The sequence below is a fragment of the Chiroxiphia lanceolata genome, chromosome Z (genome assembly GCF_009829145.1).
Source record: "Chiroxiphia lanceolata isolate bChiLan1 chromosome Z, bChiLan1.pri, whole genome shotgun sequence".
NCBI lineage: Eukaryota > Metazoa > Chordata > Aves > Passeriformes > Pipridae > Chiroxiphia > Chiroxiphia lanceolata.
The window spans coordinates 74577154-74602815 of NC_045671.1; the positions used below are offsets into that span (position 1 = coordinate 74577154).

Genomic DNA, 25662 nt, shown 5'->3' on the forward strand with positions numbered 1-25662 from the left:
GGGAGAGTGTAAATTGTCAGCTCCTTCAGGAGTTGTCCCGTCTGGAATAAAGTAGTCTGTGGAAGAATTTGAAGTCCATAATGAGGACTGAATCCCTCTGGAAGATGAGCTGAGTGAAAAGTGGGAAGTCCTACCATGCCTACTATGCTGCTGCACAGTGGGGTGTCCCCTACTCTTTAAGGGGCCCTCAGAGACCCACCCCGTGAACTCGCACCCTGGAGGCGTCGTGGGCCAACCTCTGCCTGGCAGGGGCAGCTGCAAGGGCTGCCGCAGGTTGGATGGGGCAGAGCTGACCTGGCAGGGCACTGACGTGTTCTGTGAAACCACAGATACACCTGGTGAGACTTGCTGCCTAAATCATTGTCTTTCTTTAGGCTGGCAAGAGAAGGTCCCAGGAAATGGTCCTGTTTATAACAGGCAGGATGTTTTAGAGGATGTTTGGGGAATATAAAGATTTTCTTTTTCTTTTCATTTTTCTTAGTTTTTCATTACTTTTATAGGGAGTACTTTGAAGCTGGGAAGCCCACCAGGTTTTTACTCTGAAAACTTTTGGGGTCTTTCACCTGAAAAACTGTTTCTCGCTATTTTTACACTGTTTTTTTCTTGGGGAGGGGAAAAGAGAGTGTTAAAACAGTTACTTAGTTGTAGATCCCTGTTTTTTCTCTTTGCTTGTCTGAGCTTTTCAGTGGCAGAAACTAGTTTGAGCAGAGGAAGTAATTTTATTTTGGCTGTAGGACACATGCTCGCTCACACATGCAGAGTTCTGGTGGAAATTTTTATGATAACTCATAGAATCACTTTCTGATTTATAAAACATCTCTCCAAACATCCCAAAGTGCAAATAGACGTGAATGCCTCTGGCCTTCTGGTCTAGAAATCTGACAAGTAATAGTATCCATAGAATAAGGAAATACTTGAGCTCAGCTGTTTGGAGCTGAAGTGCATGGTTGGTAATGTGAGATTCTTAAATGTGTGCAGCGGCTCTGTCCTTCAAACATTCATTGGTTTTGACTGAATTTGTCACAGCTATCTGAAAGTGGGAACTCATAATTAAGGCATCTGCATTTTTTTAATTGGCGTCAGTATTTCTTTACCAGGAAATTAATGACTGAGATGAAAGCAGAGCCAGCATTTCCTGGCTGCTGACTGTAACCACAAGAAACATGAAATGAGTTGGATTAGCTTGATTTGTTTGTTTTCTTGAGCTTTAATGAATGTTTGGTTTTTTTTCTTCTGTATTTATACAGGGTAATAACTGAAGCAAAGAAGACGCCAAAGATGGAAAACTGTATTTCCAGAACTGCTTGAAGAGAAGAACTGCTTGAAGTTGTAGAAAAGGACATGCTGCATCAGGACAACAGTTCACTGTTACTGTAACCTATTGTATTATTTTGTTATATATTTCTTTTAAATATTTAAAAGATGTACACATATGTAATATACAAAAGAACAATGTAAAGTAGTATAATCTGGAGTAATTTGCCTCTGGGCAATAGAATGGGGACAATATTGTGTGCGCTTTGTACTTTTTGTACATTGATTTCTGTGCCACAATTAAGCTTAATCTAGTTCTAAATTTCAGCATAAGTTGCTGCTGCTTAAATATTTTATAATTTACTTGTATAATTCTATGCAAATATTGCTTATGTGATAGGATTTTTTTGAAAGGTACATGTCTGTTTAAAATATTTGAAATTTGCATATCACGACCCTGTGGTAGTATGAAATGACTGTTAACTTTCACACACGCTATGCGTGGTAATTTTTAAAATAAGCAGATATGAAGAAAAGCAAGTTAATCTGGGAGGCTTAAATAGTTTTAGATATGTGCAGGTTTTGTTTTGCTGTATGTATTCCTGTGTGCATCTGGAAATATGCATCTGTGTGTATGTTCCTGGTGTACTGTAGTTTCTCTTTTACTGTATGTTAACACCTGGTGGGCTTATAAACCCACTGATGCTGATGTAAGTCCAGCTTTCCCTGTTAGCAGACACTAGTAAAAACAGAGTTGGTGTTTACCAGCATACACACCGTAGACTGCCATCATCAAAGGCCCAGCTAAAATAAAAGGGAAGACAGGGAGGTGAGGTTTGGGGTTGTGTTTCAGTTCCCAGACCCCGAGGGCTTGGTTCACATGACTTTGGTCAAGTCACTTAACTCTCCCATGCCTCAGTTTCTCATTCTGTAAAATGGTTATAATTACACTTACCTACCTCCCAGGAATGTTGTGAGGCTTAATTACTGTTCCTGTAGTGCTTTGGGTTTGTTGGGGGTTTTTTTCTTGCAAAAGGTGCCAGGTAAGTGCAAACACTATAACCATTATTTTTTCACTTCCAAAGGTGCTGGATATTGAGAGGTGCTGGTGGTTATAGAAATACAATTAGCATCTGCCTTATTTTGATACCGTTAACCATGAGTGGCATTAGAAGCTGGATGATGAGTTGTTTAATGGTGAGCCACAGCTCAGTTGTGTCGTTATAGCACTGAGAGCAGTATCTTTGGTCACCTTATTTTCATGGCAGGAAGGAGTTAATAGTAAGTGATAAAAATCAAATGGAAGGATAAAAAGAAAGTATATTCGCTTTTTAAAAATAAATGGCTTTCTGGTGGGCCCGGGATGGTAATGACGCATAAAGCCTGGGTTGTTCTTTTCTCTGTTGTTTGTGTTTTCCCATGCTGCATTGGCACTTTTTAATCAAAACAGCTAAACTGGGATCTCTTTGCGAAACTAATTTAGCTTTTTGTACTATTATTTTTAAACTAGAAGGGGATTGCTGCAGGTGAAGGGTCTGGAAAAACACTACAATCTGTGTTTCAGTTGGAAACAAACCCTAAGAACGGAGAACCTTAATTTAAAATAACGCAACACAAATTTTCATTATCTCTGTCTTCTTTTTTCATCTTTTTTTATGCCCTTCTCCAAGCTGTTTTTTAGAGCAGGTAGATGTTCAATTGTGTATTCAGAGCCAAACACAACCAATATTCAGTTTCTAAACCAGCAGTGGTGGGGCTTTTCTTTACGTATTCCTGAACAGCAGTGGCCAATTCTGTGATGGGAAAGTGTTTTTCTCCAGTGGCTTCAGGGAGTCTGTCTTTGCCCACAGACCTTGCCAGCATAATGAATGGGGATAATTAGAATGCACAAATTTCCATGCCTTTTTTGCTCACTTGAAAACACTTTGATATGAGGCACTTGTTTACAGATGTCCAATGTGAACGCTCGAAGGGCAGGTGGCGAGAGCCTGGTGTCGTTCCCCTAGAACATAAGCTACTGTCTCAGTGCACACCAGGGGTTAATGTCACAGCTGCCTCCTGGTCCAGGTCACTGTCCAACCAACAGGAAAACTCTTGGTGACAAAAAGACGAGGGGCCCCGATGTAGCAGAAGCAGCACACTAACCTCAGATCATACAACCCTGTAACACAACTGTATGACACTAATGGGAGCTGCCTCCAACCGCCCAGTGCCACGGCTGGCAGGGCTCCCACTGACACTGCCCTGCCTCCTGTGCCACAGGCTGCCCTGCCTCCTCCTCCTCCTCGGGAGGGAGGGGGCCCAGGGCAGCTGCAGTGTCTCTGCCCTGCCCTGTCCTCTGCAGGGGTGAGCTCTCTGCTGCTTCGTGCTCAATGTAGACCTTCTTCTTCGATAGTCACATTGGCAAGAGAACTCAGTGGCTGGCAACATTTGTTTTGTTGGGTTTTGGGTTTTTTTAACTTTTTTTTAATCATGGATGATATTTATATTTTTGTATCATAGGAATGTTTTTCTTACAGTATTTGTCATGCCAGTTTATAACAAACAAGATGCAGGGATTTTATTTCTATTGGAAACACTATTACAGTTATGTTTTTACTGTTTAATGGATTTTTATTTGTATAGAGTGCTTACTAATGTTAAATAGGAAAGAGTATATAACATTTACATTAAGGACTCGTCGTAGCTTTTAGTGTAAGGAGTTAAAAGGAAAAAAATATTCAAACTGGGTCTCATTGCCTGCCTGTTTTGGTAGGAGTGGGTTTGTGTCATTTCAGTTACAAAGATAAAATTATGCCATATAATTTATTTATATGAAAATTTATTTTTGTAGTGTACATAGTAGTCATCAAGTCTTTTGACAGAAGTATATTTTTAAAGAGTTTATATGTAATGATGATACCATTATGTTTTGGAACACTGCTGAGATACGATTACAGTGCACACTTTTCCTTGTAAACCCCCTGGAGAAAAGAAAGTGTTTAACAGTGTTAAGAGAGAGTGTGAATATTCATACAATTCAGAACTGTGTTTTAGCTACCATTTGTGATCTAGTGTGGTTCTCATTTTAAACTTTGAATGGAAATTGTACAAACTCTCTAAATATTAATGTTCGAACACTGATAGAAATTCTAACATGAATAAAAAGAATATAACTTACTGGTTATTGATTTGGTTGTTTATGGAATGCTTCTCTATATACCACTGATCAGCTGTGAAGGTACAACCATGCAAACATTCTGATTTGGAGCATGAACTTGGAATGTTTGGGAGATTTGCCCATTTTGGTGCAGGAGCTGTTTCCGATACCCTGTCTAAATTGTAACCTGCTGGTCTTTGTCTGTTGATTCTGTTACCCTTGTTATATGTTGGGGGATTGTGGCTGGATTATACATTTAATTCTCACTCTGAACGAAACAGTTTGTATAGACTTCAAACTCTTGGCTAAAGCACTTTACATACAGGTTATTTCTGCTTAGCTGTGGGAGGAAATTCTTTTGTCTTTTTCCCATCTCTGTGGTTGCTCCCTAAATTGGTTTAGAGAAATAGTCTGGTATTTTCACTTTGTGGAAGGAAAAAAAAAAAAAAAGTGGAGTTCTGCAAACTTTGAAAAGCCCTCCATAAGAAGGGGAGGGTCTTGACAAAACTCGTTTTTGGAAGTGTGCTAGTGATTGCAAGGCAGTGTGCACGTCCCTGTGCTGGGCACAGGCCCTGCCTGGCAAGGAGGAGAGGCTACTGCAGGCACAGGAGGGATGTTGTAAGTAGACACATCTGTCTGAAATCATTTGCATCATAAACCTCACTGTGATTTGTCCTGTGCAAAGATACTCTTCTGAGCATCCCTCAAAATGCCACAGATCCAGCCAGCTTATCTGCATCCTTTTTTAGCCAGCTTTTACTCTGTGCTAGAACTCTTAGGTATTTTTTTTACGTAAGTGTTCAAAATGTCTCATAAATAGCCCAAACATGTCTTGACATAACTTATAATTCAGTCTCTACTTTTCATGGTCAGGAAAGGCAAATAAAATTTTATATTTTATGTTTTCTGAAAGTTTAACCACAAAAGAGAAAAACAGAATTAAAGGACTTGAACTGCAGAACTCCTACACCTGTTTTCTTACTACTCAAAACACTCTCCTTCACATCCTTAGGATTAGCCAGGCTGAGTCAGGTTGCAGATTTGGCTTTGGGTTACAGCCCGTGAAAAGAGTGCCCACTGAGGCCTTGCTTCAGCTCAACTCACTGACTTTCTCTTTGGTGTCCCAGCCACGGGGCAGCTCCATTCACAGGGCTGGAAACCACATAAATAAACCCATAAATTCTGTCAGAACATAGGATTTTTCTTTAAAAACTCCGTTTTGCATCAACAAGAGCTATTTACATGACATTATTTGTCGTGTTTAAATTTCTGATCATTTTGTTGTCAGTCTTATTAACCCCAGGTAAAAACTAGATTGACCATATTATTCAGGTCTTAAGTAAACATGTGGCCAAATTTTTGTTGGCATAATGCATGTGTTTAACAGCTCCAGGAATGCTGCGTGCTGCTAAACTGCAGCAGCACTTATGTATAAACAGGTGTTTCATTTTTGTTAGCTTTTACTCCCAGTGAGCATTTGAGACACTGACTGTTTGTATCTGAAAACCACCGTTGCCAAATTGTAATTACTTTTAATGTCTGCTTCAAGGGATGAGAACAATTACTACTTTCCAGCTCCATTTAATCATTCTTGTCATTTTTGTTGCAGTCATGTTAAGCCTTATTGCTAGAACAGGATGCATGCCAGGAAACTGCACTACCTATCTTGAGTGGCTTAAAAAAAACACATGCCCAGTTTAACTTTTCCTGGTTAATTGTAGGTAATTAAGCACACAAAATGAAGGGGTACCACTGCTTTAACCAGAAAAAAAAGTATTTAACGTATACACTGGCATATTTGATACTGCAGAAACCCTTTTGCCCCTGCGGATAAGCAAGGACTTAAACAAAAGACATCTCTGCCTTGGCTTCTTGGTTGTCTCCAGTGGCATCCAGGCCACTTCTCACCCTACCAGAGCTTTCCTTCCTTTTAGAAGCTGTAACTGCACTGTCACTGGCATTTCTGCTGCCACAGCAGCTGTGCCTTCTTGCAGTGGAGAAGGTTGTATCTTGGGTTGGTGGAGCACAGAACACAAGGCAGCAGCACGTGTTTTAGTCTGCTTTGCTAATCAGAGCATCCTCACAGGCTCTTCTCCAGGCTTCATTAAAGCTGCCAGGTAGGAGTTGCAGGATCTGTGGGTCAGCTGGTTTGAGTTAGGACCTACGTGCACAAGATGGATATAGGTTTTGCTCAAGGGAGCACCAAAAAATGTGGCCTTTCTGCCTGGTCTTTCCATCCCTTGAGCTGAAATCCTTGCAGTGGGTCCGACTTGCAGGTCCCTGGCTGCCTAACAGACCCCACAGCCTTGTGGAATCAGCTGGGAAGCAAGGCTGTGAGCCACAGCAGCTGGAAAGGGGAAGATAGGAAGTTGGAGGTTGGAAACTGCTTCCCAGGCTAGGGAGGACTCTGCCTCTTGGAGAGGAAGGGGTGGAAACCAGGAGACAGATTTCACTCCCAGGTGTGTGTATGAGGTGGGTCTCCCCATCTGTTGAGGGGGAAAGACCACTGAAGTATTTGAAAAGCGATTTATGGCAAAAATGAGAAACCCTGGGTGCTCTGGAAGGGAAAGAGCTCCACCATCTGATTTATGAGACCCACAATGGTATTGCTAATATATTTCAATGCCCAGGTAAAACTGATTTCTTTGTTCCAGGTCATATCAAGTTTAGCACCCCTAGATTTTTTCATCTGAAGTTTATGTGGGGGAATAGATTTGTAGGGAGGAATGTCCACCTAGTCTTTTGAAAGAGTGGGGAAGGGAGAGGAATTAAATAAGAGTTACTTGGTAACTAAGAAGAACTCAAAAGAGGTTCTTTTTTTCCAGCTTTTGTTGCTTGGATGAAGGGGAATCTTTCCTCTCTCTCTACCTTGTGACAGATGTTGTGTCTTACATGGAAGACAAGAAGTTGTACCTCTCTGTTCTGCCAGATCTTAGTAGGGTTTGTAAGTGGGGAGCTTCATTTAGGAGAGTCTGTCACTGCAGGGTGCTGTTCCTGCACTAAGGTGGCTTTACTGAAAATATGTGTGACTCTGGAAGTCACGAAACATGGGGAACAAATGTCCTCTGAGATGTCTAGATTTAACCTAATAATCCTGAGGTTAAAATGCCAGTTGACCCTTTCCTAGTTACCGAACATACAAACCACCTGTAATGGGATTTTACCTCTCAGCCCAACAGGTTATTACTTCTCATTAAACAAAGGAGCAGATATTTTTTTAGTTGTTAAGACTAATAATGGTAAAAGACTTGAGTACTTTATTTCTGTATAATAACTGGGGTAAATAGGAAACACACAACATTCATCCCAAATAACTAGTATTTGTAAGAGAATTCAAACCCTCTTTCACTATTATGCAACCACTTTAAGTAAGCTATTCATTTTAACTTAAGAGCATTTACTTTGGTAGCCAATATAATGTGCTTCTGTACCATTCTGCAACATTTTAAAAGACTAATAGGTAAAACTTTAAATGGTTATAAAGGCTAAGGAAAGGTGTTACTGCACAGTGTCACACACATTAGTGTAACACTTGGGAAAATTTTGAAATGACATCTAAAAGACGAGACTTTTAATTTTTGAGATAGTACTACAGCACTTTCTACCTGGCGAAAGGGCAGGAGGAGGCTTTTGTTTGTTTCTCTTTACCTTATCAAAATTTGCAAAAAATTTTCAACAGAGTTCTTGTGAAACTAAATGAATGGAACAAAAGATTCCATGGCATGAGCTCTGTGAATTCATTGTTTCGTTCAGTCTGACCCGTACTGAGTCAGGTATGGAAACAGAACTGTAAATTGAGTTATTTTTTGCCCTAAAAATGCCTGCATATGAATATAATTGTTAAGTGGATAACTGGTGAAAATACTAACCAAAACATAAGCTCCACTGCTGTTGTCAGACATTTCAGTATAATTTGAGGAAAAATATATGCCTGGGGGCAAAAAAGTAGGCAACTCAGGAAGAGTAGAAGGATGTCATTAGGTCATGTAGAGAGAAAATTAGAAAGGCTAGAGCTCAACTAGAACTCAATCTGACCACTGCTGTGAAAGATAATAAGTGTTTTTATAAATACACTAATAACAGAAGGAGGGCCAGAGAAAATCTCCACCCTTTATTGAATGCAGGAGGGAACATTGTCACCATTGTCCAGCTCATTCTTGAGCTAGTTGCCTGTAGCTGAGGTTGAGAATCAAGTAAAAAAAAAAACCTCAGACTACTTTTTGCCTTCAGACTGTAAATTGTAATTTAGTCACTGGTACTCTGGGACTTCATGAATGAATTTGCATCCTTCAGGAGCCTTTTTGAGCTGCATCTGAAGCAGGAAGTTGTACAAGGAAAAACAGCAAGCAGAAGGTTTTGTTTGTGGAAGTGGCCTGTCTTGCACCCACCTGAGATGTATAGAAGAGCCATTTTGGAACAGCCTTGGGAACCTTAAACCTAGGCCTCTAGGTCCCTGCCATAAAAAACCATCTTTTTTCTATAATTGCATTCTGGTTTTGCCATTCTGTATTAAATTATCACTTTTTTATTTTCCTTTTTTTAAAATCTTAGGAAACCTTTTAAGTTGAGAAAATTACTGCACCCTTTACCTCTGTGGAACTGGATCTGTGCAGGGAATTTTTATTTTTCCTTTAAGTTTAAATGTGATTTTACTCACAACTACAATACCTCTTCCTCTCTTTGCCCTTTCTCTCTAGCATGACTCATGGTTAGCTGGTGAGTGGAGCTATGCTGAGACATACTTGTGATATGCAGTTTGAGTGGAGTTGTTCCAAAAAGCCAATGAAAAACCCAATGCAGAAGTACAAGATCTCTTGTGCACCAGTAAGATATTATAAATCTGTTTGGGGGCTTGGCAGGCCTGAGGAATCCCCAAAAATAATTTCTGTAAGAAGCCTTTCAGAGCATGTTCCCTGGGAAATTATTGTCTGTGTTTCTTCGGTTTTGTTTTCTTTCTGTTTTGTGTGTGTTTCCCAAATTGTTTTATAATTCAGGTTTTGCATGACTAATGGAGAATTTTACACTTTTGATAGCCATTTTTATCAGACATGGTTAGCAGAAAAAATACTATTAGAGAAAACTTGAGATTCTCCTAACAAAGAGTGACATGGCCTCTGATCCTTTGAACATTCAGGTCCTTTGTTTCACAATCGTGGTGAGTAACTAGGACTATTTGAACTGGAAAAATTAAGTAAGCACTAAAGTAGTTGTAGAAATGGGATATGAGTGCTGCAGCTAATAAAAATACATATAAGAAAGTTTGAGTTTTACTACTAAGGAGATTTAGTTCAGCTTGGCAACATGGGCCTTGGGTATTCTTTGTTCAGTGCTACACACACACACACACACACACACTGTGGTGCTGGTTCATTTGTCGATGCAGGGTGAAGGGAAGCTGAGACAGAAGCAAAAAAGTCAGTGAGCTGTACAGCAGAAAGTGAAAGGGAACAGCAGACAGAGAAACAGAGAGAACTACCCCTGAGCCCATGTGGGAGGACTCTCAGAAGTTCCTTTAAAAGGTGCATTTGAAGTTTGTGCAAAATGACCAGGGGTGTTGTTCTGATGGACAAGGGAGGTCTGGCTGTGCCTACACACTGAGCATAAGAGCCCAGTGTTCCTGCTCGTAGGTGAGGTGATAACTTGCTTTGGGGGATATTTTTTATAATGTTGATGCTGGCTTTTTGAGTGTTTTTCTATGCAGTGTGTGTGTGTCTGTGTGTGTGCGAGTGTGTATGACGGGAAACATGCGAGTGTGTAGCAAGAACTGTGGTTTCAGTGTATGGAATTTGCTACTGGCAAGTTATTTTAGCATTGAGTCCAAGATAAATACCAGGTAGGCTTATATTTTTGCATGTGCTTTTTTGTCCTGAAATGTATTAAAATTCTTCCAAAATGCAGGCAGTTGCACCTTGGATCTCACAGCTTCCTTGATGCTGTCGTTCCCAGTGCACATTGCTTCATTTTCTGGTTCAGCTTTAATTTTTGTCGTTTAGCAAACTCCTGAAGGGAACCTTAGAAGAAGAGGCTCCAGAGAACTGTTTTTCTTCGGTCTGGGGGCTGACTTTGCTGACTTTTCCTAAAGAATTTTCTTCTGCACTATCCTGCACACTTCTGAGAGTCTCTTGACATCATTTCCACATTCCTGTTGTTTTGATTAATTTCTTTGGAGTACAAATGGGATTAAGCAGAATGGAAGGGTACTGACTTACTGTAAGTGGTCTTGTTAGCTTCCTAAATGTGCATGTAATAGAAGAAAAAAGCTCTGAATTGAAGACACTTCACTGTGTCATTTAAAATTATTTTCTCTGGCCTCACAGTACCTTTCCCTTTAAGGTCTTCTTTGCATGGATGCTTGGAATAACACTTAATTTTTTCCCACTGACACTGTGTGTCCAACCCAGAAGTGGGCTGTGACCTACCGGATGCTTTTTTTCAGTTCCAAAGAACACACATCCCCATAATAACTGCCATATTATTTCTCACATTCCATCTAACAGACTCAGTGTGTGAAAAAGAAAAGGCTCTGGAAGCCCTCATGAAGAAGTGTTGCAGTGGGAGTGTATAGGAAGCCACTGCTCATGGGTCAGCTGCTAGTCTGCCTGTTGCACTGGTTTTTCCTGGGATTTTTTGGCTTTTCTGTGGGAATTTGTGATATGTACATCTTGGTCGGTGTTTTTCAATCCCTGAACTCTGGATTGCCTGTCAATAAGAGCATAACCTTGCTAAGAATAAAGATATTATTTAACTTCAGAAATTCTGCTTGCAAAATCATAGATGCAAATCTACAATCAAAGAACACTTTGAGCATTTGTTTCTCTAAAGTTTTGACAACAAAACACTGACAAAAACAAGCAGCAAAGAGCAACAATAGAAAAAACTGACACTGTATAACTGTGACAAGTGGATAGGGAAGTCTGCCCTCCTACTAGTCCCTTCTGGCTTTGGTTTATTCTGTGGCCCTCTCTGGGATCATACAACCAAAAGATGTTACTAAATTTTCAGGAGCCCTGAGAACTCAGCAGTGGTTTCTCTATTGGATGTGTGCTGGCCCCTTTGTTCCACCTTACAGAGGTAGGAAAGAACTACCAAAGCTTTTTTCTCTTTTTCTTTCTTGCTATACTTTGTTCTAAAGGAAGTGGGCTCTGGAAACAGTCACCATTGTAAATCATGGCTTAAATTCAATACTTGATCATCTGTTTAACTGCTGCTCTCTTTTCAGACTTGCACCTAGTGCTGCATTGTCAGGAAAACAGAGGTAGCTGTATTGTCACTTGAAAATACATTAAAATCATAATGGATAGTAGTAATCTACAGTAAATTACATAGTAAATTGTCAGTAACATACTGATATTGAAGAGATCTTTATGTTTCAAAATTGAAAGTGGCCACACATCTTATTTATTGTGTTCCAAGAATAATTTCCCATTATTTTATGGTTATATCTTACCATAACTGATAGTCTTAGCTTTTCATCCACCACAGATGCTCCATATCCCAGCAAGTCTTTGATCCAATCTGATCTTCTTGAATGGCACTATAGGGTCAGAGCATTTTCTCCAGAAAGTTTTGAGCTGCAGCATATTTCATAACAGGGCCTTTTTATTAAGATTTCTTCTGCCACTATAATGTAAAACATAGATTTGTGATCTGTCCCTTACAGGATATTAAACAAAAATTATACTGTCATTATTGGATTAATTAGATGAGTGCTTTCAGAGATTAACTTGCTAACATTACATTTTTTCTAAGAGGCTTATTGCTTGTTTAATGTGAATGGATTTTGAGTGGTCCTGAAGTAGAAAATTGATAAAGGGATGAGCAGGGTAATCTTTCAGACTAATAAAAAATGTGTGATTCCCAGCTACATACAATTAAAGTTGATTTATACTCTCTCCCATATCATTTAACAGAGTTTAAACACCCTTGTGCATTTCCATGGAAGGAAAGGTCCATGTTTAATAGCTCAGGAGAAGGCACCAAGGAAAGATTTTTCTCTATCTAGCTGAGATGAACTGAGCTCAAGTGAATGGGGAAATACAGCAGAATTTCTGCTAATGCAGAGTCTCTAGAGCATGTAGTCCGGTCAGGTTTTTACCTCCTGAGCCTCAGATGTGTCGCAAAACATGTTGCTGAAAACAGATATTCACTGGGTCAGCAGAAACAGCCACAACACTGGTCCCCCTTCACATACCCTCTGACAAAAATGGCATATCTGCAGTCATGGCCATTTAAGCAGTTTATTGTCATAGCCAGGGAGCAACCAGAGCATACCAAATTTGAAAGTGCCTGTTGTTTGCCAGCTGCTGAAAGAAGACACTGCCTCTATGAAATGTGCAAATTTGTATGCCACTATGGATAATAATTTACACCCATTCAAGGAGTCTATGCAGAAGCATTGCTGGTAGGTTCTCCCTAACATCTTTACAGTAGGTGAGATCAAACAAAGATAGATCTGAGGAAGACCACCGCAATAAATAAAAGGACACTTGGAATCCTATTAAAGAGGGTGCACTGCTTTCCCCATTAAAAGCTGACTCCAAGATGTGTATACTGCCTTCAATAACTCATCTTTCTAAAGAATAAATTGCATCCAAATTGTTATTCTGGGCATCATTGTTAGAGGCACAGCTGTAAAACATTGGAACTTTGGACATACATCAGTTTAATCCTTCATGGAATCTCACATTATCAGGTGAACCTTCTAAACTGTTTCCATTGCTTTGACTTCAGAATTGTGAACTGAATTCACTGGATGTTGCTTACTAGGGTCTGTGACTTCTGAATGTTGCTGCAGTGGCTGTATCTCTTTTATTAAAATACAGATTTGTGTTTGCTTTTTGTTATCAATGTTCTGTTTTGGACCTCTCTATATGTTCACTTATGTTTTTCACTTAGATATTTACTTGCATTTGCACCAGTTTCCCCCTTCTGTCCACATGAGAAAACTGAGACACTTGAGTTTGGCCTTCTGAACAGGTGTCAGGTAATGCAAAAATAATTAATGATAAGCTATCGTGACACAAGAGGGTTTCCTTTTATTTTGATACAACCCATTCAGTTCAAGAAAAATACACTTTCTACCCAACCGAGTGGCATCTAGCTATCATCACAAGGGAAGAAGTCTGTGAATACGAAAAAGTGTTGTTAATTCTTGGAACATTCCAGTGAAAACAAAACTATTTTCAAATGTTTGAGCTTCTTTAGTTTGTTTGGTTGGTTGGTTGGTTGTTTAGCATTTTTTTGGTTTGGGGTTTTTTTTGGGGGGGGGTTGCTTTTTATTCCCCAAGTATTTGTCCATGAGAAGACAAGCCACAGTTTAAAATCCAAGGCATTTAAATCTTTTGCCAGTACACATCCTGAACATCTCATATGGATTTCAGGATTGAAGCTATCCATGTGGGGAGAATTTTTTGTTTAGGGCAATGTGCAACATGTTGGACAGTCAGATACTGATAAGTTGGGGTGTATATCTGGGGTGCTAAACTGTGTTTCGGAATAGTGGTTGTATTATTAATTGTCTGGTTGAGAGACTTAAGCCATTTGGTGCTTGGACAAATTGGAATCCTTTAAGTAAATAGTTTAGTCTTGGCATCCTTTCACTGTAACTGCTGCAACTTATCTAGTTAATGTTGAAGGGGTGGTGGATGTTTCATCTCGAAGTGCATTTAGGAGAAAAATTTGGTTTTATACACACTGTCTCTTACACTAAAAGCACAGATTTTCAAACACTGTTTTAAAGTCTATAATTCATGCCCAGCCACAGGCAGGATCTGCAGCTATTTCAGCTTAAACTGCGAAAGCACCTTTTTTTGCTGGAGAAACCTGCATTTCTTAGACTGCTTTGAATTCAGGTTGGGAGTCTGACGTCATGCATTGCATTCAAATATCGCTGTCTGACATTGGGGACTGAGAGGGAAAATTTATATTTGAACAGATAGTACGGTCATGGGATATAAGCATATTCCTACATGCAAAATAATATATTACAATAAAAAATACTTAAGTGTCAATCCTGCAAATGTTTACTAAGTGCTTAACTCTCAAAGGACTCCTAAGTCTATAAAATTAAGCAGGTATGTAACTATTTCCAGGATTTGTGCCTTAGGACTTGCTCTGTACATGACCAAGCTCCATAAGGTCGAGTTTAGGATATTTAAAGGTCTTTAAGGTAACATAAAGTAACATTTAAGGTAATATTGTTGTAGTGTTGAAACATTTTTTAAAGAAAATAGAAAATATCCATATGCCAGTGGAAATGATCTTCAAGTAGGATGGAACAGCTATCAGGATCTGTTTGTTTATGGAAAGCAAGCAAATAGCTGAAGGTGCATTTCAGCAGAAGAGACCTAAGATTTCATAGTGCAGCAGGACATTGACAGGATTCCTGGAATCATCTCTTGCTCTACAGCTCTGAGTACCTTAACAAAAGAATTAGTTTCACTGCTGCAACACAGTTTGCCCAGTAAAATTTTGGAAACTTCCCCATTTTACTGATCGTGATCCAAGAGTGGCTGAGAGGGATGTGTTGATACTTCCTTTCCTCTTATTAAAAGTGATGACGGCAGATCCCACAGCCCTGCTGCCTCCTCACAAATGTATATCACCCAGGGACTTGCTTACATTCTGGTGAAAAAAAATCTGTCATTTGACAAGAGTGGAGTTGATTATTTGTACCAATCAGGCTCAGAAACTTCATTTAAGTCATCTGACTTTTAGTCTAAAAATCAGTAGTGAGGCAGAAAACTCAAACATTATAGAATTGCCAGCATTAGAGGCTTCAGCTTTATCAGTACCTGGGCTTATTTCTCTTATCAGAGTACAAACAGTAAAAACCAATATATTTTACTAAACATAAAAAATTTCTTTTTTTTTACCCCAGCAGCAATAGCAAATTTTCAATAACACAGTTTTTACTGTATTTTCATTCTATTTCTTGAAATCTGAGTATTACAAAAATATATACCCATGTGTGGATGGCTGTTCTGAAAGATAGCTGACTTATTAGACACAAAAGTTCAAGATCTATTCAGCAGTTTGTAGAGCTTAAGTCAACCTATGTTTATTCCTAACTGTGCCCATCTCCACTTCTGAGCAGGATTACTTCCACTGAATGCTCCTCTTCTGTTCTAGTAAATCAGTACCAAATGTATTTTCTTGAATTTGCCTTCTGCTACTACACTGTCTCCCCAAAAGATGTTTTAAATGGAACTATTTATTATTTATAGGCTCTTGTTAAAGCCTATAAAACCCTGCCTGTGTTTAATTTTCATTTTGGCCTGCTGGCCAGCTGGTGTTCTGAGTGATCATGTCTTCATGCAAACATACTAGACAGTTAGGAGAAGATGGAGTACTTACTTCCTGCTGAATAAAGGCTCATATCAGGGTTTTTGTTTCCTTAGTAGGCAAAAAGGATGCCATATCTACCAGCAGATCTGAAATGATAATCAGATAAACTGATCTGAACGTCAGAGTGCTACATATCCATGTTTCACAATAAGTATAATTAAAACTGTATAACTGGAATGCTGACAGGTGACTCAAATAATTGACAAATTAATGTTAAGAAGCTGTAAATTCTCCAGAAAAGCCCTCTGCATACCAGCTGAAAATGCAACCCAGGAAATAAATCCATCTGCCTACATTTGTTTTAACAGTAATAGTGACCTCTGAGCAAGGTATTTCTGAAGGATTCTTAATGACCAGCTGGAGTTAATAGGCTTTGGCTGTACCTCAGGCTTTAAACTCTGCCTAGCAAGCCATTAATTCCTATGAAATGCTCTGTTCCTTGATTGTTACTGCTTAACAGCATGACAACCTAGACTGTGAATAGCTCTTAGCAGAGAAAATAATATTATTCTCAAATGCACACAGTACCTTCCTTCAGAAAAGATTCCAAAATATTTACAAGCTGAGGGTTCTGAAAAAAAAAGTAAGCAGAGATGACTATGTTGCTGGGAAAACAGTCTTCCATAATGGACAGGTCCAAGAAGATGCATATTCTCAGTATATTTCTGAGAAATTAGACACCCTTAGGGCTTTCTCATTACCTACTGCTGGTGTTTCTGGCTATAGGCTGGAGAAGTATCAGCATTACTCTCTTCTAGCCCTGGCTATTGACCAAAGTGATCTGAATTTTGTGGGTATTTACCAGTCTTCAGGGGAAACGTGAAAAGTCTGCAAATGTCTGTTACCAGGGCACCAAAATGGGGGGGAAAATAATTATGGTGGTTAAATCTTTTTGTATAGATACAACACCTAAGGCAGTATAGCCTCATCTGCAGTGGTTGTATGGTGCAAAGGAGCAGAACATGTGATTACTGAAAATGACAAGACAGACAGGATACGTCTTGATTTCTGCCACGTCTTCAAGAACATCCATGAAGACATTAATAACCAGAAATATGAAGAGACAGAGCCAGTGACTGATAAACCAGAGAAATCACATGGCTGAAGGCCAGATTTTCTAGCTTACTCTGTGCCACTGGTGTGCCCAGAGTGGCACATTTGGGCCACCATTTCCCATTCAAGCCCAAGCCTTAGTGAGGTGCTGAGGAATTTGGTCCAGATGCTGAGAAACTGTGTAAGCTCTCAGTTGTGCTGTCACTTGCCACAACACTCTGCCTAACCCTAAGTGCAGGACTTAAGGCTTTGCCAGGATATTAGCAAAGACTGTGCTGAAGGCTCTGCTAGGCATGTGCAGCTGCACTACACAAAAACACAGAACTTCTTGAGCTTGAAATTAATTCATAACAAGACACTGTTAAACTTGCCTTTTTCAAAATTCTGCATGGGAGGAGACTGATACTACAGATTTGTAACAGTGCTAAATACATGATAAATAAATTCTGTCATATGTTGGTTAAGGAATTTTATCATGTGTGTATGAATGAAAAGTGGTGATGAACATAAAGCTACTAGAGAAATCAACCTCAAATCCACAGCTGACAGAAAAAAAAAAAAAGGTGGTTTTCCGATATAAAATATTTCACAGCAGTGATCTTTTTAATTTTATCATGATTTGTAACTGGCCTACTATGACTTTTCTGGATCTAACATGGTTACAAGTTCTCTGAACAAGTACTAATAGATTTTACTATAATTTTAAATATAGTGCTGCTGAAGCTAGCAAAATGACAGTTTGAAGCCTGTTTTCCATTGGTTGCAGCCTTTCAGAAGAGAACAGACCTCTTGTGTTCTCTTCATGCAGTTTCATAATTAGGCTTCCTTTATTCCATAGCAAATAGGTATCACACCATTATGCAGCTACAGATGAGTCTTCACATGTTTTTCCTGTCCTGTTAATGCACTGGCACAACTCAGAGCAGCACTTAATCATGTTCCATTTTTGATTCCTCTTAGTGCTTCAGAGCAGCCACCACTGAATAGAGGGCCTGGCAGAGTGAGAAACCCCAGGATGTCACTGCAGCACAAGGGCAGCTCTGACAAAAGGTGCACGAGGCCTTGCTGAAGCAGTTTTTGCTCCACACTCATTAAGGCCTGAGAAAAAAATACAGATGGGGTCGAGCTCCCAGACTCCCCATACTTTTGGCCATCTGTTCCCATGAACATCTTGGCTCTCACCCTGTGGCCTGGAGAAGTATTTCTGAGAGGTGACAAGTGATGCTGCAGTCCCCACATAGGTTTTGAACACTGAGAAAGCTGGAACCACTGAAGATAGATAATGTATCCCTAACTGACTTAGTTACTTGTTTGCAGCATTTCACATGCTGTAATGTATAGCAACCTATGACCACATTTAGAACATTTCACTGACCTATCCTATATCACGGAACCATAGAATAGGATGAGTTGGAAGGGACCCACAAGGATCATTGAGACCAGCTCCTGGCACTGTACAGGACACCCCATGAATCACACCATATGCCCGAGAGCATTGTGCAAATGCTTCTTGAACTGTGTCAGGCTCGGTGCCTTGGTGCCCTGAGGAGCCTGTTGCAGTGCCCAACCACCCTCTGGGTGAAAAACCTTTTCCTGATATCCAAACTAACCCTCCCTGACTCAGCTGCAGGCCATTCCATTGGGTCGTGTCACTTGTTATGAGAGAGGAGATCAGTACCTGCCCCTCTGCTTCCCCTGGCAAGGGGGTTGAAAACCACCATGGGGTCTCCCCTCAGTCTCCTCTTCTCCAGCTGAACACACCAAGTGCCCTCAGCTGCTCCTCACATGGTTTCCCCTCCAGACCCTTAACCATCCTCATGGCCTCCCTTGGACACTCTAACAGCTCCATGTCCTGTTAATATCGTGGAGCCCAAAACCAGTAGTAGAGTAAGAAACCACATAGAAGCCTTTTTGCATTCTAGACACCTCCCTAGTGACACTTTAAGTTTCCTTCTGTTATTAAAGCTACTGATGCTTTAATTTTTTTACTTTTAATTATGGTTTTATAGTACTTAGTTACTGCATGGAAAAGGCAAGGGTTAATGACTTCCTAGAAACCACAAAGCCAATTAATGAAGATTCAGAGGAACCAGGCTTCTTCAGTTCTCTTGTTTGAGTGTGTATTTTTTCCTTTATAATAATTATCATACCGACTTTTTACCTCATGTTCCTTAGTCCACATTTCTAGAGCATTTTACAATGCCAGTATCATTTTGCTTATTTACTAGATGGGGAAAAATTGGAGGAAGGAAATAAAATGCTTTCAGCCACCCAGAAAACTCATGATTCATCCAGGGCACTCTCCACAACATTCATTGCCCACTTTGCATTTTTAATATAATTTTACTGCTTATGATGTACTTTTTCACAAAGCATCACGACTGAGGGAGAAAGAGTAACATTTCTAGATAGGACAAAAATGGATGCTTAGCTCCTTAGCTTTTTGGGGAGGTCAGGCTGGACATATCTCACATTCAGACATAAGCGGAGCTCAGAGATGAACAGGTTTTAACCTATATTCTCTTTAGTCAAATATCACCTGTTTCTTGAGTTTTTCCAAATGTTACTGACCATTTGGTCAATTTGTACTATCTGATCATCTGAAGAACCCAGTTGCTGAGAAATTTTTAGGATTCTTGATATTCAGGGAATAGAGAATGGCTAGTATTTCTAAACGTTTAAATTTTAAGACTGGAGATACTAATTATGATTTGGTTATAATTTGTACAAACAGTAGTTTAGGAGCAAAGAAACTCCCCAAGTGGATCAGGCCACCAGTATAGCAAGCTGGGTTATCTGCCTGCAGCAGCAGCCCATAGATATGCATCTCTGAGCTGTTATTCATGGATTGAATTGCTCACAATAGCTTTAGTACTCACTGCAGATTCCACAGTTTTATGCCAGCTCAGGTATCAGTAACTGAAAAGCCCCCTTGTCCAGTCCTGCCCTCCCAGCTGGGCACACTGATACAGGAGAACCAAGGAGCACCTAAGGACAGAAGGGAAAGAAAAAGGAAAAGAAAGGAAAGCAGGGACACATCAGAGCTTAACATATGGAGTTCCCTGCACAATTTATTTGATGCTCTGTCCAGGCCAGTGAATTTCAGATAAGAGTTTAATAGGCAAGAATGTTGCTTGCACTTGTTTTCAGGTCACAATTGTAGCCCTTAGTTGGAACAGGATCCAGCTTCATATTTATGTTTGATATCATATTATTTCATGACAAAAAATATTTTATGAGATCAAATATGAAAGACCCTCTAATGGTATTGTAGTGTAGCTGCTGCTAGAATTTTTTTATGTTCCATGAAATGAAAGAAATATGTAAATGTAAATGAAATACATACTTAAATTCCAGGTTTGAGCTAAAGGTCTTTGACAAATTACAAGGGACACCTTTGAGATGAAACATGGAAAACAAGGGTTGTGACCTTGTGGGTACAAGAGAAACAGGCGGGGTAGGCAACTGATTCCAAGATTATTAAAATCTTGTATGGAGCAACAAACTCTATACCTTAAACTTTTGATTATATCATTAACAGCCATATCCACTTTTGGGCTCTTACCTTCTATTTCTTAATACAATTAGATTTATTTTATATGTGATAATTAATAACATGGCATTTTGTTGGTCAAATTTGGGTTAATTCAACATAATTTTTGTTGCGCTTATTTATTGTAATTTACGGATAAAAACAATCAATCTTACCTTCATCATAATACAATATTTGTCTTTGCTATTTTATTTTGCCCCATGTATTTGCATATATATCTTTCATTTATAGAGTTATCTGAAACAATGCCTTCAAACCAGTCTTTATATGGTCTGTACAAAGCTGTATAAAACTTTTGAACAGTATGAATTATATGCTTGATAATCACTTGATTATCAGTTGTGGACCAGATTCACCATATTAAATTATAGACCATTTAAAGGTGAACCAGTGTAAATATTCAGTTAAAGCAAGAAATGGAACACTGTTTTAATGAGAGAATGATGGAAAACAAATTGATATTTTGTCTGAGAAGTCATGAGAAGGGACTAAATCTTAAGATAGACAAGGTTAAAGAAAGGTTAATACCAATAAAGGAAGAAGGATTGCTAAAACAACTGAGGAGATTTATGAAAGAGTGCATTCCACAGATTTGCAACTATGAGTATTGCAGGCAAAGGAGTATGGATGACAAACTATTTAAAGAAGCAGTGAAGGCAATGGAATACTGGAGTTATACTTCCTTTGGGAGGTCAAAGCAGCACGTTATTGCAGCGTCCAATAAGCTGGACAAGGGAATGAGACACACGAGGTTTCCAGTGAATGTACAGAGACTGTGGTGGCAAAGCTGGCAGTGCACGAACTGCTGTTCCCATTTTCCATCACAGAGCTGTGTCACCTAATTTTACATAATTTGTAAAAGCATGAAGGCCACAGAGGACCCTGGCCTGTGTTACTGTGAACAAAGGATCACATACAGCGTTCAGCAAACACTGAAAAACACAGACCATGAAGATGATTTTTCAAACTGCCTAGCTAAAGAGGCCTGCAGGAGATTGGGTTACAACCAAGAAGAAGTATCTTCTTACTGTCTCTCTATCCAGTCTTCTTCTCCTGTGTTCTATGGCTTTTATCTTTTTTTTTTTTATATATAGAAGTCAGCACTAGGAATACTATGGTGGAAATTCATGCATTGGGTAAATTTTGGTAATTTCTTCACTTTTCGTCTGATGTATTGGGTTTTTGTTTACCCTCTGGATTTGTTTGGTTTTGATACAGACATAGGCTTGGCAAAGCTTATAGATGAAAAGGCAGTCTCAAGTTTCAAACAAAACTACATCACTTTTAATTAAAGCATGTCATCTAGATGATGAAAGACAGTTATAGAGAAATTTATCTACTTTAAATACTTTGATTTTTCTCCTTGTATTCTTGCACTTGTCTTATATTTCATGGACAGTGACTCTGTTTTGCAAATCAACAACAAAAGCAGAGGAAAAATTATTCCAGTGTCAACATAAAGACTGTGTGATACGCACTGCTCCCAAAGTTGATCAGCCAGATTTTGAGAGTCTGGTGTCTCTTGGAAGCAACTCCACTTCTCCTTGTTACTGAAGTTCTTTGTTTCTTTCATGGAACAGCACTGAAAGCATAAGCAGTGATGAATTATGAAATTATACTGCAAAGCAACTGGGAAATGTGGGAGAAAATTAACACCTCGAACTTGAGGATGCTGGCATGCCTAACTATTATGCTAACAGTTGCCCAAAATACAGTATTTTAGTGGGTAAATTTTCAAATATATACTCACCATCCAGAAATGCCACATTTGCCTATTCAGAAACCTCCTAGCAAAGAGCACTACACTGATATCTATTGCTGACTTGTTACACACTGTGGTCTTCTCTGGGAATCTCTCAAGTATGGCTGATGCTTTGCTTGCCACTCCAATAGTCAGGCAGCCCCAATTCCATCTGTAAAGGACAACAATATGTATGCAGCAGCTATGTTAGCTCTGTTATCTTGTACCAACCATTCTGAACTAGCCACAGATCTAGAGGAAGGTATATATCATGTTCACTTCAGCTAAGGTGTCTGAAGACATTTTGCTTGGTACTCTTGTGTTGCTTAAAGCAGTTCTCTTTAGCTGATCACTATAATGTGCACGGAATATATTACAAATGTGGTGGTTGTGGGCATTGATAATTATACTTACCATGAACCTTCATGTCCATTACCTGCAGTTCATCCTATTAATCTATCCACCCCAGTATTGTTCTAACATTCTAAACCTCTGAGCAGCTTCAAGTAACTGGGACTTTTTTTCTTCATTTTAAAATTTTTTTTATTTTTCCTTTTTCCCTTCAAACCTGTCAAAGATATATTTCCTTCTTTTCCTCCATCAGAAGATTTTTTCTTACCGAATTAATACTGGCCAAAAGACAAAATGGTGATATTTTGCCCTGAACTCAATGGTGGTATCTGCTGTATCTCATCAAAGTGCAAAGCAGGGGCCTTTTGCAAACACCCCTTGGGGCAGAGAAGATTGCCAGGGTTCTCAGGGAGCAGCCACCAATTCACTGGTGTTTGGAACGTCCTTTCCTAAACACTCACAGTTTGAAGCCATGGAATTCTTATCTACATCAGTACTATTTCTGGTGAATTTTAACAGTTTGAAATATTGTCTGGAAGTGTCGAAGACTTACTATTAGTAATTCTCTAAGACTAGGCAGCTGGATTAGCTCTATATGCAGTAGCATCTGTTATTAAAGATCAAATCTAAAAAAACCAGTCCCCATAACATTTTTTTAACCCTCAAATGTTTTGCATTTTTTAAATGTAGGAGTGGCAAACTCCATATAGAATGTCTGAAGTAACATAACATTTGTATTGCCATTCACTTGACTCGTCCTACCTAATTCACTACTCATATCATTGCCACTTACGTTGTGACAAGGAGGGTCATTTGAAGATAATATTACCAAGTGTTCCTTCCACCCACTGGAATTCATGCATATTAAGTAATTTACGTTCATCTTTTTTTTTATTTGTTCCTGTTTTTTATATATCTGTCTATTACACCATTTCCCATGACTTTGTTAAGTGCCTTGGTTTGTTTCCTTTTAATTACCAGGTTTATTTTTCACAGCTTCTGGTATATTACACTGATCTTTGGTCATATGTTCAGGTGTGCATGAAAACTTGTCTGCAGTTGCCTTGTAGGCTTACTGTGCAGCAAGAAGAAGATTGGCTAAATTGATGGTATAAGCATCAAGCTGACTAACAAAAGCAGCTTTTTGCTACACTATGGGGTAGAAATACACATTACACAACAACAGAATATGCTCAATCAGAAACATGAAAAATGATGTTACCAAATTTTTTCCAGCCAGGCTCCTCCCACTGTACCACAACAGTAAAAAGTTTCAGGAATAAAATAATTAATAATGCTGACATTTAAGGAAGCGTTAACACAGTTGATGGTAGAAAACAAATACAAATTCTCCCATGCTTTCACTTGACAAGAAATAGAAGGAGCAGAATGATTAAAGACTTGTATGAGTTATGACCTGGACACATGGTGAGAATACGGGCATTACACCCCATACTTCAAGTTGTGCTCTGCAGATGTGTTGGATGTGTGGGAAACATCCCTGACAGTTCGTCTTGATGGGTTAACTCATGAGCAGTTGCTGTCTCCCAAGAAAGAACTTTGAAATTTTCAGCAACAAGACTTTAATTCATCAAGTGTTGCTGATTTTATAGGATGAAATGTAAAAAAGTAAGTTAACAGTCATGCATGAGGATTTCACCATATGGGTAGGTTGAATATGCCTTTGTACTGAAGGGGATGTCTCATTTTATAGAAAGTTGAAAGCAGTGGTGATTGGGAAAGATGGCACACTGCAAAAAAAAACTGAATGGAAGAATATGAAAGTTTAATGAGTAAGGAGATTGGACATCAGCTTATATGGTTATATTGTAAAGAGAGAAACAGCAACCTCAGCTTTAGCAGCAGTGATAGTCATATGCTCAAGCAGAATATAAATCTTAAATACAAACCTAAAACAAATTAGCCTGTTAATTCAGATTAATGATGCCACTGCAATTTAATCTAAAATTCATCTGAAAAGCAACATTCCAACCTAGGTCCAAGATAGAGAGTGTTTTCCCTTGGTGACTTTGTTCTTTCAGATAATCTGCTTTGTTTTTCTATAGGTAGGATTGCAACGAGTGCCTCACTCTACACACAGTTTCTTCAATCAGGAAATAAGGACGAATTGGTATTTTCATGGCCAGGCTTCGCGAACGAAGATTTGGGAAGGCACTATCCACATTTGCTACAGGCACGCTGGTGGCTTATGAGGCCAATACGTGACAGACATATCCGATTGCAAAAGGCGCAGCAGAAAGACTCCTTAGATGGTGTATTCTGCAAGACACGGTTCTTTCTGCGTTGCCTTTTTTCCTCGAGAGTGATCCCGCGTGAGTTCTCGAAGGAGACAGCTGCGTTATAGATGGGGTGTCTCCAGGCCTCCCGACTGGAGGCCAGAGTAGACCAGTTATGGTGAACAATATGGCCAAGGCTGAGATGTTGTTTCAGGCAGTCCTTGTATCTCCTCTTCGGGGCTCCTCTCTTGCGGCAGCCGGTGGCAAGTTCACCATAAAGCAAGATCTTAGGGAGGCGGTGGCTGGTCCTTCATCCTGGAGACGTGCCCTGCCCAGCACAGCTGCGTTCTCAGTAACATGGCCTCAATACTTGTGATAGCTGCTTGCTCTAGTACAGATGTATTGGTCACATAATCTGACCAGTGGATGTTTAGGATTGTACGGAGGCAGCGTTGATGGAAGCGTTCTAGGAGACGCAGGTGGTGGCGGTAGATGACCCAGGATTCGGAGCCGTATAGGAGAGCAGACAACACTATGGCTCTGTAAACACTGATCTTGGTGCTTTTCTTCAAGTGTTTATTACGCCATACTCTTTTGTGGAGTTTTCCAAAAGCACTATATGCCTTAGCTAACCTGTTGTCTATCTCTCCGTTGATCTTACCATCTCAGGAGATGAGGCTACCAAGGTAATTAAACTGCTGGACTGATTTGAGCTCTGATTGGCCAATGGTGATATGGGGATGATGGGGGACTTCCTGAGGTGCAGGTTGATGGAGGACCTCTGTCTTCTCATCTCACTCCATGAGGATCAGCACAGCCAAGTCAGATATGGCAACACACTTTCTGAGCCCTTTTTAATTAAGAATGGTGTGAAACAAGGCTGCGTTCTTGCTCCTACCCTATTCACCGTCTTCTTTAAGCTGACTTCCAGCCCAAAGAGCTCAGCAGCGTCTGCAAAGCAGGATGTTAAACTGCAGAGCTGCTTCTG

The 25662-nt window shown here is 39.6% G+C and overlaps 1 protein-coding gene and 1 long non-coding RNA gene across 4 annotated transcripts in view; one reads left to right on the top strand and one right to left on the bottom strand.

Moving 5' to 3' along the window:
* PTCH1 (patched 1) overlaps positions 1-4420 on the top strand; it is a 68531-nt gene extending 64111 nt beyond the window's left edge. For both annotated transcript variants that reach the window (XM_032675943.1, XM_032675944.1), the window contains exon 24: positions 1248-4420. The gene's annotated coding sequence lies outside the window, so the exon portion shown is untranslated. The remainder of the gene's footprint in view (positions 1-1247) is intronic.
* A 6843-nt stretch (positions 4421-11263) lies between these two features.
* LOC116780673 lies at positions 11264-24565 on the bottom strand. 2 transcript variants are annotated; one of them, XR_004354564.1, is made up of 5 exons: positions 24431-24565; positions 22180-22258; positions 19672-19780; positions 15749-15825; positions 11264-12013 (listed from the first exon to the last, which is right to left on the bottom strand). It is a non-coding gene; the product is annotated as an uncharacterized LOC116780673 (long non-coding RNA). The 2 variants fall into 2 exon arrangements; XR_004354565.1 differs by having other exon boundaries at positions 15749-15846.
* Between the last annotated feature and the right edge of the window lie 1097 nt (positions 24566-25662).